Raw genomic sequence first — 13,402 nt, 5'->3', positions numbered from 1 at the left:
TTATTTTTAGATATAAGTTATAACCAAGCTTGGGCCCCACCCAAGGGTGGGGACAAGCTAGAAACATGTTTGACAGTCAAACTACAGGGTAGCTTCAAGTAATTAAGTGGAGAAGACTGAAGCCAGTTTGTCTTAATTATGAGGATTCAAGTTGACTTGAATAAACTTGCCAAACACACACCTTCTTCCTTCTAGTAATTCTCCTTGATAACAGTGTTTTCTCCTTATAGATATACAGCATAGGCAAATCAAAATGTTTCACAATTTCTTTCACTGGCATTTGTATGCTCATAGTTTGAAGAGCAACTATTCCTGCAGGAGATAGAAGAAGTAGAATCTTGGAAGGTACCTTAGAGGTCATCTGGTCAACTGTCCTCAATGCAGAATCCACTAGAATATCTCCTACAGATGACTATACAGCTTCTGTTTGAATACCTTCAACAAATTAGAAGTCATTAGTTTATGCAGCAAGTCAAGAAGTTCCTACTGCTATCTAGCCTGACCCTCCTTCCTTGCATTTTTAACCCACTGGTTTTGGTCCTGGCCTCTGAGACATCAAAACAAACAAACAAACAAAAACAAGTTCACTCCCTCTTCAGTGTAACATCCCTTCAGATATGCTAATAGATATTGCTGTTATCATATTTCTCCTCAGGCATCTATTTGATAGAATAAACATAACCTTTAACTATTCCTCACAAGGCTGACTTCTTGACTGCAGGAAGTACGATTTCAGCAACAGAGTAGTCAATGTCTGGAACTCACTACCTGATTCTACTGTCACATGCTCAAACCCCCACTCCTTTACCCTCAAACTAACCTCTATTGACCTCACTCCATTCCTAAGAGGTCTGTAAGAGGCGTGCATAGGCGCACAATCGTGCCTACAGTCCCTGTCCTATTGTCCCCAATTATTAGTTCCTATTTCTTGTATTTAAACTTATGTTTATTCTTGTTTCTGTTATATTGTAAGCTTTTGACAAATAAATAAATAAATATGCCTTACCATCTTGACAGCTTTTAAACTAATTTCAATTTATCACCATCCCTTTTGAACTGGAATGCCCAAAACTGGACATCATACTCCAAGTAGGATCTGATTTAAGGCTAACTGAAACAATTCCTTCCCATGATCTGAATTCTGTGCTCCTGTTTGTGTACCCTAAGATTGAATTAATTGGATTGGATTATATGGTGGTCTTTCTGGATTCATGACTCCTGCTCAAGGAGCAGGTGGCAGTTGTGGCTAGGAGGGTCTTTGCTCAGCTACATTTTGTGCCAATTATACCACTTCCTGGGTCGAGAAGCCCTTCTTTCAGTCATTTATACCCCGATCACCCCCTCCCCCCTAATATGGACTGCTGCAACATACTCTACAAGGGACTACCCTTGAAGAATATCCAGAAGCTGCAATTGGTGCAGAATGTGGTGGCACAGGCAGTTTTGAAATGTCCCCAAGGGTTGTGCATATAACACCTCTGCTATAATGAAGGACAGAAAACAGCAATATGATAACGGTACAGCCTTGTGCATGAAATTTCTGGATTATGAAACTAGATACTCAGTTGTTGCCAAAGTCAACAATAAATTAACATCTGCTCATGTCTTCCTTTTTTTCCTTTGCACATTAACTCATAACTTAAATGCTTATTTAAAAAAATAGGCATAAGTCAGGAAAGACTGAAGACAAAGGAATAAAAACCAGAAAATGTGCTTGTATTTATTTTTTCTTGATATGGTCAGAAATAAAAGCAAAAAGCAGGTTTCTTATTAGATGAATGGGAAAGTACTGTTCTTACTGAATTATTCTCTGAATAACGCCCAATACAAAAAACTGGGAACTTGTATAAAACAGACAATGCCATTTTCAGTCAGATCAGATGCCTTCCTGCTTTGTCCACCACAAGCAGACAGATGAAGGCCCCATTTTGTGTGGGCAACATATATGCATGCACAGGTATGCATAAGACACCTACTATTCTTTTCTTTAAATATTAGGTGTAACCTGATACTGACAGCACCTGCCTTCAGTCTACAACATACTTGAGACTTTGAACTACAGATCTCAGGGCTGAAACACCTGGCTTATTTTTATTATTATAATTTTTTAAAAAACACCTTTTTTGCTTTTTCCTCACTCCCTGGTATTTGTAATGCCCACTGAAGAGCACTGGAGAGCTTAGAAATCTGTGCACACTTTTTCACTATTTTGACTGATCCTAAGAAAAGAAATTGTCTTATTGTAAATAATAGGTTTGGATAAGAAACTAGCTAAGACTTGCAAACCCTCTTGATCAGCTTTAACCCTTCAGATGTTTTCTGCCCAAATCCTATCCACTCAAGCAATTGGACATAGTGGTTTTGGCTAGAGTTATATTCCAGATATCCTCATTTTTTTTTTCTTGAACTTGGTTGTTCATCTTTATTTTAAAAATCCTCATATCAAACTATTTACACAAATTATTCATTTCTTTTGCTAGCTTCATCTTCCTGGGACTTTGTCCTTGAGAAAAAGCCCTTAAAAATTAGTTGATAGCTAACACCGCCTTTTTTTCTTTCTCTCTTTTTCTTTCTTTCAAAAACTGTATAGTTGCACAAATACTGTACCAAGAGATCAGGCAATTCAATAAGAGTTTCAGGAAAATACTTTTTCACCTGTTAGCAATATTCCAATCAGGTGAAGAAAAATCTATTAAAATGAAATAAAAGAGGATGAAAACAGTGCAACAGTGGAAAAGTGATTTCAAGTGAGCTTCTGCTATTTTGATCTGTTTGAAGCCAATGTTTCTGGCATGGAATTATGCTTTAACCCCTTTATAAGGCACTATTATTAATATAATTTGCTCACTGACTCCTCAATTGGGCGGGCCATTAGCTAAATACAAATCTGTTACACAATTCTATAAAGGTACTTTCACCTGTACTTCAATCTGTCTGCTCAATTCTTTTACTTTAATGCCACATTTACATATTCTCTATGTAAATGAATATAACACAAAGAAATGAAGTGTGAAACTGAGGCCATATGCATTTGACCATATGCAAATTTTTTAAAAAAAGTTAAACAGTAAAGGGAATCTATTATTACACTATACACTTAATTTTATTTCAATCTGGCTCACACTTAAATAACTGAAGGAAAATTCATAATTTAAAGACAGTTAATAACCTGCAAGTTCAAGTAGATTAAAAACTTTATTTCCAAAACGGCACATGTGCATTGCTAAAGCCCAATTCTCCTCTTTCTCCTTTATTCTGTTCTGGAACTGAGAATATTCATTGGTCTCCACCCATACCACAAGTCAGTGAGAATGGTTCATGCAAACACAAGTTAATACTTTTTAATGAAACATCTTCACCCAAAATTAAAATGCATCTTCTCTTCCACCACAGACCTCTGCAGCTTTCATAGATTCTAATTAATGGAAACTAGAATGAGGCAGAGAAACAAACCCAAAGTATATGAGCATACACACGTACACAGTCTCTAAAAAGGGAAGGCACATACCTGCCACCAGATGCCATTTCCTCTACATTTTATACCCCAGTGTGCACCGTTTTCCCATTATTGCTACAATAAACCATATGCTAAAATGAATTGCCTCACTGACCTGGGTAGCAGCTGGTTAGCAGAAAAGTGGCTTTCCCAGGCATGATTCAGTCTCCTGACAAATATACTGCGCCATACTAGATGAGTCATCAGAGGACTACTCTGCATTTTATTCAGCAGTGGTATAGTTCTCCATATTTCACTGTCCTGATTCTCACAAAAATAACAAAAACTGACCAAAGGTACTGCATTTCTTCACTCTCCGGCACCTCAGATTTTGGTTAAACAACGCTGCTCAAGCCCTGGATTTGTTGCAGAAGAAACTACAAATGTAAACCAAAACACACAGGCCTCTCTAACAGGAAGAAAATGAAAGAACAGCTGCAGCATTGGCATTTTATTAGCACAATACAGATTTGCAAGATGTTGGTTTGCCTTTAGATACTTTTTCAATGTGTAACTAAAACTGCACAACTTCTGACCCACGAAGTCAGGCCTGGCCACATTTTGCCAGCCACCACATTGCTCCTTGGCTAAGCCAATTAAATTTGATTTTCCAATGAACATCACATGTGTTCAACATGCACTGTAGTATTTTTATTACACAATTAAGAGGTTCTGTGTAGACTACAGCAGGGGAAATCCCAACAGTCATTCCCCTTCTGAAATTTTGGGTATGCCAAACTCCTTCCAGCTGTGAGGCCCTTAAAGGATGTGTCTGAAGTCTTTGGCCCCTTTTTAGCTTCTGTTGGGTGGGCTTGAGGGTAGGAATGGGAGCAGGAGGCCTCTGGCAGGCAAGCTACCATCATACCCACTCATTATCCCTCCAAGCCCAAAAGGCAAATCTGAAATTGTTTTACTGATGTGTGCTGCTTTTGCTGTCAAATCTGATGTGATCTCAAAGTGGTAGGGTCCTTATGTGGCCCATGGGCTCTCTTTCTCAATCTGATGTGTCCCAACCAATTAAGCACACTAGCAAATGCCCAAATCTATATGTTCCATGAAAATGAAACAAGTAGAAAGCATCTGCACTGAAAAGTAGCCTGTGGTCAGTGAAGGAGTGCATGCAACTCTTTGGATATTTGCCAGCATGCCTTGCCAATATTCCACCCACCACCCCCCAAACACATATTTCATTCTTAAATCAGGCTTCCTTCTAGTTTATAAGCCAATCTGGAAATAAAACTTTAACAATAGCTGAGTAAGGGCAACCATGGGGAAAAATGGAATATAGCCTTTTAATAACGTCTGTAGAAGCATCTTCTGGCCCTTGCCTTATAAAAATGACACTTGTGAAATCTTGTGTAATTTCTGCAAACTACAATGTCTGCTCCAAAAGGAAGAAAGCATTGTAGGAACAACCCATCATTATCTTTTCTTTCCCTTCTGGTTCACTAGAAGTCGGAATAATCAAGAAACAGTGGCTTTCTATGATGCAACAACTGTCTGATGTAACTATCAGGGACAAGAAGAGCAGAATTAAGTTCAAGCTGTCTCACAACAGGTCAAAACTGGATACTTGCAAACAGTTCTTGAAAAATGAGAATCATGGTTCTGTCTGAGTGGAGCAGGCAGGTATGATACGCAAAAGGTTTGACAACATGGGACTTTCTAAGAGCATGAGAATTCAACACCTGGATTCTGCATTGTCTAGATCTGGGGAAAATCATAGGGAAAATCTGAACAGACAGACTTCAGAAACAAAATAGTTAGTGCTGCGTGCTTATGTAAATAAGAGCCCTGTGTGCAGTCTAACTCTGATTAATCCAGCATTAACTGCACAGCTGCCAGAGCATAAAGCTCTGTGGCAGAGGCTGCTGGTGAAAGATGGAAGGTGTCGAAGAAACAGAACAAATGAGTCAGACCAAAGGACGAGAGAGCACCGTGATATGGGAGAGAAAGAGAGCAGTGTTTATTTATATAATGTGAATATTTTAAAAGCTTTAGTCACAAGTAAGTTATCAAAATAACACAGAGGATGATGTCTGGAAGAGATCCAAGCTGTCGTTTGCAAATGTATAGGATGCTAATGAAAAGGATGCATCAAATGGGTACTATTTTTAAATATATCTGGCTGTGAAGCTCTAATTGCTTTTAATTCACTTGGAGTTCTCAAAGATGAAAAAGTAGAAATTCTGAGCTACTTTTGAAGCAGATTCAAAGAGCACTGATTGACAAAAATGAGCAAGGTGTTTCAAGGATTTCAGTTTCATTCGGGTTACCATAAATGGAAAGATGTCCAATGTTTATTAAAAACATCTTTCCATCCTTTTCTAAAAGCTTAAAAATGGTAAACAAGGATATTTATCTTGGCAAGATGTGGAGGAGATATAGTTGAAATCAAAACTAAACAAGGATAAAATTATTAAGCAAGAAATTAGGCTAATTCCACCCCCTCCAACTAGAAAGAAAGAGGGTATTTCAGAATCCGCAGTTAGCTTATTCCATAGTGATAAGGTATTAATCATTCTGTAAACCTTGGTTTATGGGAATTACACCACTGTAGTGTGCCCCCAAAAAGTTTGGTTAAAACTAGTAGTAATTGTTTACTGTGATGTCATTTAGCCTGAGTGGTTTTTCAAGTCATAATGCAGTCAAAATGTGCAGTAATCCCACAACAGTTTATGGCATCCATCTACACATGTACAACTGAATGCATAATATTATCATTTTATTCTTTCAGACATCTTTTTTTTAAGCTGATTCTGTCAAAAATCACTGAGATTCGAACAAGCTACAAATATGCTAGCCAAAGATCAAGAAGCGAACTGTTCATCCTTAAATTACTTAACTAAAAGGAATTTTCTTCCACTGAATGATTTCAACAATTAATACTTGAAATCAGCCTAGTTTTCTATATTCCTCCTGAAGGGTACAATTTTGTGAATTTGGAATGTGATCTGGCTTTGGCTCTGTATCAAGTGTACCCCATTCTTCCTGGATCTGACTGCTTCACTTGAAGGGTGACATGGTGCTATTCACTATGGCTGGCTTGGCCAAGTCCTTCCCAGAATGTCTCAAGATGTAAGTGCTGAGGGAAGAATAGTTGGAAGAAATTCATATTGTTAACCTGGCTAACGTTTTATGTCTGCTTATAATTTACTTAATCTATATACCACAACAGCTGAATTCACATAAAACACTAAGCCAAAATTTCAACAAATCACACTGTGTTTATTAGTTTAGTATAACGCATATACAACTTGACTTTCCTTTTTTAATGCCTACTGTGGTTTTTATGCCTACTATAATAGAGCTTATTATGGTTAGTTTGAAAACTGAAAATGCCAGAGTTCATTCATTTGCTGATTTGCTCTAGACTTCCAGATTGCAGAAATCGGCGGATGTTAGACAGGGGAGATGCTTTGTGTGCTGAGAATGATATTTTTTTTAATGATAATTTTATTTATACTATCCAGTCAGATCAACTCAATAAGTCCCCCCCCCCCAAGTTAAAACTGAGAAAAATCAAATTTAAAAGTTGCAACTCCTCTTCCCCCCACACCATTTTCCTAAGACCCTGCTTATACCTGCTCATTCCAACCAAGCTGATCAGAAAGAGAGCTAAATGTTGAGAATGAGATAAAACAAACCAAGCCATCCTAATATGCTAATTATTATAATAAATATAATTTTTATTGGCCAAGTATAATTGGACACGGAAGGAATTCGCTCTCTGGTGCATAAGCTATAAAGGCGTGATGGCGAACTTATGACATGCGTGCCAGAAGTGGCATGCAGAACCATTTCTGCTGGCACGTGAGCCGTTGCCTGGAACTGATCCACTGTGCATGCATGCACGCCTCCTGCCAGCCAGCTGATTGTTGGGTATCTGCCACACATGCACGGGTTGCACACAAGGGAGTCACACGCGCATGCACAGAGGCGCACGGTGCGTGGTAGGGTTGTGCATGCATGCGTGGGGGCCCGAGGGGGTGTCGCATGCGCATTGCATTATGGGTGAAGGCACATGAGCATTTTCAGCACACGACAATGAAAAGGTTAGCCATCACTGCTATAAAGGATCTTATAAAGGAGAGCTATATGAAGATATATGAAGAGCTTTACGTCAAGCTGCTCGATTTCATGGACAAAAGGATATGAACAATACATTTCCGTTAACATTCATCAGATTTGTTGAAAGTTGTTTTAGGGCATCTCAACCTCAAGTTTGTTCCTGCCAGAAGCTTGATTTTATAGAGCACTTGGGTCAAGTATCTGCATCCTTATTCTTGCTATTTAGTTGGGAAGAGCACTTGCTGTCCCTCTGTACAATGGAACTCCTTTGTCAAGTACACAACTGGACTGACCAATCTGATTGTACAGCATACACAACAGTACCAAATGGATTACAGGTATTCTTCAACAGAGTGTGCTATTCAGTGAATTTACTGCTATTCAAAATGATACTCCCTTTTTAAAGTCGGCATTGTAATCACTTCATTGTACATGTTTATAGGATATAAGAAAAATGTATAAAGGACCTCAATGAGAAGCTATTGCCTTAACTAAGCCACATGATAAATGGAGCATTATAGAGCTTCGGTGGTGCAGTGGTTAGAGTGCAGTACTGCAGGATACTTCTGCTGACTTGCTGCTGCCTACAATTTGGCAGATCGAATCCCACCAGGCTCAAGGTTGACTCAGCCTTCTATCTTTCCGAGGTGGGTAAAATGAGGACCCAAATTGTTGGAGGCAATATGCTGACTCTGTAAACCGCTTAGAGAGGGCTGTAAAGCACTATAAAGCGGTATATAAGTCTATATGCTATTGATATTGCTATTACAACCCTGGAGACACTATCTATCGATTATAAATCTGCTGATACTCATTAGCTTTTCTTTTATCTGCAAGTAAGATCATGGAATAAAAAAAGCTTCTTAACAAAGACCATGTCCCTTTCCACTGGATCTGGGCTTCCTACCAACCACGCTACTCTCTGACCCCCTTCAATTGAAGGAGATTGTCAGGCTCCAAAGCTCCATGATCCTGCAGCCAGAGGTAACTCAGTACACTCTTCAGAATAATACATAATAACATCTTCAGGGGCATAGTTATGCTGAATTCAGAGCCCTTCATTCCCACATACTGTATTTTTTAATTATTCAAAACATTCCCATATCACCTGCCAGGTTATTTCTTATATCAAAGTTGCATGCCATAAATCACCATGCAGTAAATGTACAGGTTGAAATGTATCTGAAACTGGTCTCAGCGCTGCATCACAGTATAATTCTGAGAAAGTTTCAGCTCTATAAATCACACTGGTTTCAAGAGTTAATTCCTATTTGCCTAGTGTCTTTTGAAACAATATATCTAAATGTACAGAAACAGTGGTATTTTTTTTTCTGGGGACCATTAATACTAAAATGATTACAACCCACTCCAAAATAAAAGGCTCTATTTAACCTAGGCTCCAGAATGGTCTCACTCTTAATAGTGTTTTGAAATTGCATGTTATAGAGGCAAGATTTTAGAAATCCAGGATATAAAGTTCCGGAACATCAAAAGAAATCCAAAAGCAACATTCTAATTGTCCAACAGCAAGAGAATGACAAATACCGTGGATCAAGGCATAAAACAGGGTTAGGTTTACCTAGATACATTTAGATTCTGAGTGAATGAGCAGATAGTCAAGACAATTCAATTCCCCATTCATTCATCTTCAAAGCTTTTATCATGAAGGTAGATCCCAATAGATGCATTCCCAGTGTTTGACTAAAGCATCAGTTTTCCCAACTAATTTAGTATGATTTTTTTTTTTTTTACCAAAAAGAGATTCAAGAGAAGAAGAAAGCATCTAGTTAAATGGGAGTAAGAAATAGTCGGCCAGCAATTATTACTCCTCCACTCTTGCTCAGATTTTGTTGCCACAGAAACCAGTTTCTCTTCTACCCTGACAACTGGAATTAGTACTTCTAAAGAAGTATATTTGGTCTTATAGATGTGTTTGACTGCATCTCCCTCCATCATCAGGCAAGCTGGTAGCCCAAGTCAGATGCAGGGCACTATGGCTGTTGCTGGGATTACTGTATATACTCGAGTATAAGTCGACCCGAATATAAGCCAAGGCACCTAATTCTACACAAAAAAACTGGGAAAACTTATTGACTCGAGTATAAGCCGAGGGTGGGAAATGCAGCAGCTACTGGTAAATTTCAAAAATAAAAATAATTAATTTGGGAAACGATCTCACTATCATGAAAGGTTTAATTGATTCACTAACCCAAAAGAAGATGATGATGATGACAGCGGGAGGCAGGAGTCACTCTCTTCCCCTCCCTCGGAGGCCCCCTGAGTCAGGAGTCACTACCGCCGGCGCGGCCCCAGTCCCGCCGCTCGGGAAGGAAAGGCAAAGCGCTTTTTGCCTTTCCCTTCCCGGCTGGGGCTGTTGGGAGTCACTGCCGCCGGAGGCCGCGACTCCACACCATTTTTTTTCAGAGGGGAATCTGACTCGAGTATAAGCCGAGGGGTTTTTTTCAGCACAAAAATGGGCTGAAAAACTAGGCTTATACTTAGTATATACAGTATTTTTTTTTGGTCATTTACTTGAATTAAGTCAACAAATTAAACAGTAAAACTGAATATTTATTTAAAATATTTACATAACTGCCCATTGTACAGCCAAACATTGTGCAATTTACAACACAAAAAAAAACAACAAAAACATAATAAATAAAAAACTTAAGAACCAGCAAAACCAGAACACAAAACCTAGCACCACAACCACTGTCAGCCTTCAAGATTTTTCTCCCTTTGCTTTGCATCTTTCGGCTGTCATAAGTAACGGGGGGGAGGAGGGGGAGAATGGTTATGGGAAGTGAGCTGGAGATGTTACAAACCAGAACTGTATAAGCTGGTGGGAGGGGGGGTACATTCTTGCTTAGGTTTCTATCCTATGCTATGCGCAGCTGCAACCCTTTATCAAACTATGTCAAGGTCAACGGACAGAGGCCTCATCACCACCTGGAGATGCCCACATGATGATATACACAACTTTTAATTGGATGAGCCAATTGAACTATTGGGGGTGGGAATGTTGCCATCACTTTGTATATGTGATTTACAAGCCTATTTTCTCAGATTCAGAATTCCTTTGTTGCTACCACTCGATTTCCAGTATAAGATATCTTTTCTCTGATTAAAAGAGTCTAAGTATTTCTTTCTTCGATTTTGAATGGAGCACCAGCTGACAACCACACTTCCCTGCTACCACTCACTACATTTCTATCCCACCTTGCCTTTATCTAGGTCTATAATTTTAGAATTATATTAGCATTTCATTAGATTGCAGTTTACATCTAATAACATTACTTGAGCAGGCTGTTCAAGAAAATTGGAGGATTTAAACTACAGCAACTCGAAATGTTATACTTCTTTTTAAAAAGTAGAGGAAACAATTTTAAAAATAAAGAACTTTTATAGGGAAACAGGATGACTGTAATTTATGGGGTTTGGAAATTAGTCTTGATCCATTTATATCCTATTTTTATATTTAGGCAAATATTCAAAGCACTCTAACAACTGAATCTAAAAAAAGTATATAAATAACATTAATGTTGAAGTTAATGTTGTTTACACACAGCCAGGAAAAAATATTATTTAAAATAAAACAAAATGGCGCCGGCCACGGCGGTTCCAAAATGGCCGCCCGGCACGGCGAGGCAATCAGAGGCGCACCAGCCCTATTAAACACCAGGCAATCAGGAACAACGAAAAGCCAGGGCTGGGAGAGGAAGCGTTGCTTCCTCTAAAGCGTTCTAGGGGGGAATGATAATAGTGCAATAAATCAAGGCACGGAGACAAGCGGCTGGATAAAGGCACGCTCGGAAATGCAGAGAAAGAGAAGAGGGGTGGGGGGGCGAAGTAAAGCTCCGAGCCCTTAAACCCCTTCCTACAGGCAAAAAAATGCCTCACCAATTAAATTTAAGAGCACACTATCAACGCAGGGACAAGGAGGAAAGGAATAAAGGCAAACCTGAACACTTAGAAGCAAAAAACTCTGAAAAACGGCCAAGGAACAAGAGATCGCTGCCTGCTTTCTCGAAGGCTGAGTGAAAACTGGGAGAACGCATGGAGGAGCCACGTGGAGGAAGGAGGAGCGTTCTTCAATTATAACTCAGCCTGTGAGAAGGAAGGACTGAAGCACCTCCCACTCTCTGGATGCTCGCAGCAGTTCTACGGAGAATGACACTTGTGAAATCTTGTGTAATTTCTGCAAACTACAATGTCTGCTCCAAAAGGAAGAAAGCATTGTAGGAACAACCCATCATTATCTTTTCTTTCCCTTCTGGTTCACTAGAAGTCGGAATAATCAAGAAACAGTGGCTTTCTATGATGCAACAACTGTCTGATGTAACTATCAAGGACAAGAAGAGCAGAATTAAGTTCAAGCTGTCTCACAACAGGTCAAAACTGGATACTTGCAAACAGTTCTTGAAAAAATGAGAATCATGGTTCTGTCTGAGTGGAGCAGGCAGGTATGATACGCAAAAGGTTTGACAACATGGGACTTTCTAAGAGCATGAGAATTCAACACCTGGATTCTGCATTGTCTAGATCTGGGGAAAATCATAGGGAAAATCTGAACAGACAGACTTCAGAAACAAAATAGTTAGTGCTGCGTGCTTATGTAAATAAGAGCCCTGTGTGCAGTCTAACTCTGATTAATCCAGCATTAACTGCACAGCTGCCAGAGCATAAAGCTCTGTGGCAGAGGCTGCTGGTGAAAGATGGAAGGTGTCGAAGAAACAGAACAAATGAGTCAGACCAAAGGACGAGAGAGCACCGTGATATGGGAGAGAAAGAGAGCAGTGTTTATTTATATAATGTGAATATTTTAAAAGCTTTAGTCATAAGTAAGTTATCAAAAATAACACAGAGGATGATGTCTGGAAGAGATCCAAGCTGTCGTTTGCAAATGTATAGGATGCTAATGAAAAGGATGCATCAAACGGGTACTATTTTTAAATATATCTGGCTGTGAAGCTCTAATTGCTTTTAATTCACTTGGAGTTCTCAAAGATGAAAAAGTAGAAATTCTGAGCTACTTTTGAAGCAGATTCAAAAAGCACTGATTGACAAAAATGAGCAAGGTGTTTCAAGGATTTCAGTTTCATTCGGGTTACCATAAATGGAAAGATGTCCAATGTTTATTAAAAACATCTTTCCATCCTTTTCTAAAAGCTTAAAAATGGTAAACAAGGATATTTATCTTGGCAAGATGTGGAGGAGATATAGTTGAAATCAAAACTAAACAAGGATAAAATTATTAAGCAAGAAATTAGGCTAATTCCACCCCCTCCAACTAGAAAGAAAGAGGGTATTTCAGAATCTGCAGTTAGCTTATTCCATAGTGATAAGGTATTAATCATTCTGTAAACCTTGGTTTATGGGAATTACACCACTGTAGTGTGCCCCCAAAAAGTTTGGTTAAAACTAGTAGTAATTGTTTACTGTGATGTCATTTAGCCTGAGTGGTTTTTCAAGTCATAATGCAGTCAAAATGTGCAGTAATCCCACAACAGTTTATGGCATCCATCTACACATGTACAACTGAATGCATAATATTATCATTTTATTCTTTCAGACATCTTTTTTTTAAGCTGATTCTGTCAAAAATCACTGAGATTCGAACAAGCTACAAATATGCTAGCCAAAGATCAAGAAGCGAACTGTTCATCCTTAAATTACTTAACTAAAAGGAATTTTCTTCCACTGAATGATTTCAACAATTAATACTTGAAATCAGCCTAGTTTTCTATATTCCTCCTGAAGGGTACAATTTTGTGAATTTGGAATGTGATCTGGCTTTGGCTCTGTGTCAAGTGTACCCCATTCTTTCTGGATCTG

The 13,402-nt window shown here is 38.8% G+C and overlaps 1 protein-coding gene across 4 annotated transcripts in view; it reads right to left on the bottom strand.

Moving 5' to 3' along the window:
* Positions 1 to 13,402, bottom strand: part of SPRED2 (sprouty related EVH1 domain containing 2) — a 93,981-nt gene that overhangs the window by 41,524 nt on the left and 39,055 nt on the right. The window contains exon 2 of one of the 4 annotated variants that reach the window (XM_087949041.1): positions 350 to 435. The exons of the other annotated variants lie outside the window; for them this stretch is intronic. The gene's annotated coding sequence lies outside the window, so the exon portion shown is untranslated. The remainder of the gene's footprint in view (positions 1 to 349; positions 436 to 13,402) is intronic. 4 annotated transcript variants of the gene reach the window in all.

This window comes from Notechis scutatus, chromosome 1, assembly GCF_049901735.1.
Source record: "Notechis scutatus isolate UNSWTSFEM ecotype Mainland chromosome 1, rNotScu1.2, whole genome shotgun sequence".
NCBI classification, from domain to species: Eukaryota; Metazoa; Chordata; class Lepidosauria; order Squamata; family Elapidae; genus Notechis; species Notechis scutatus.
This window is presented reverse-complemented; position numbering and strand designations above follow the sequence as displayed.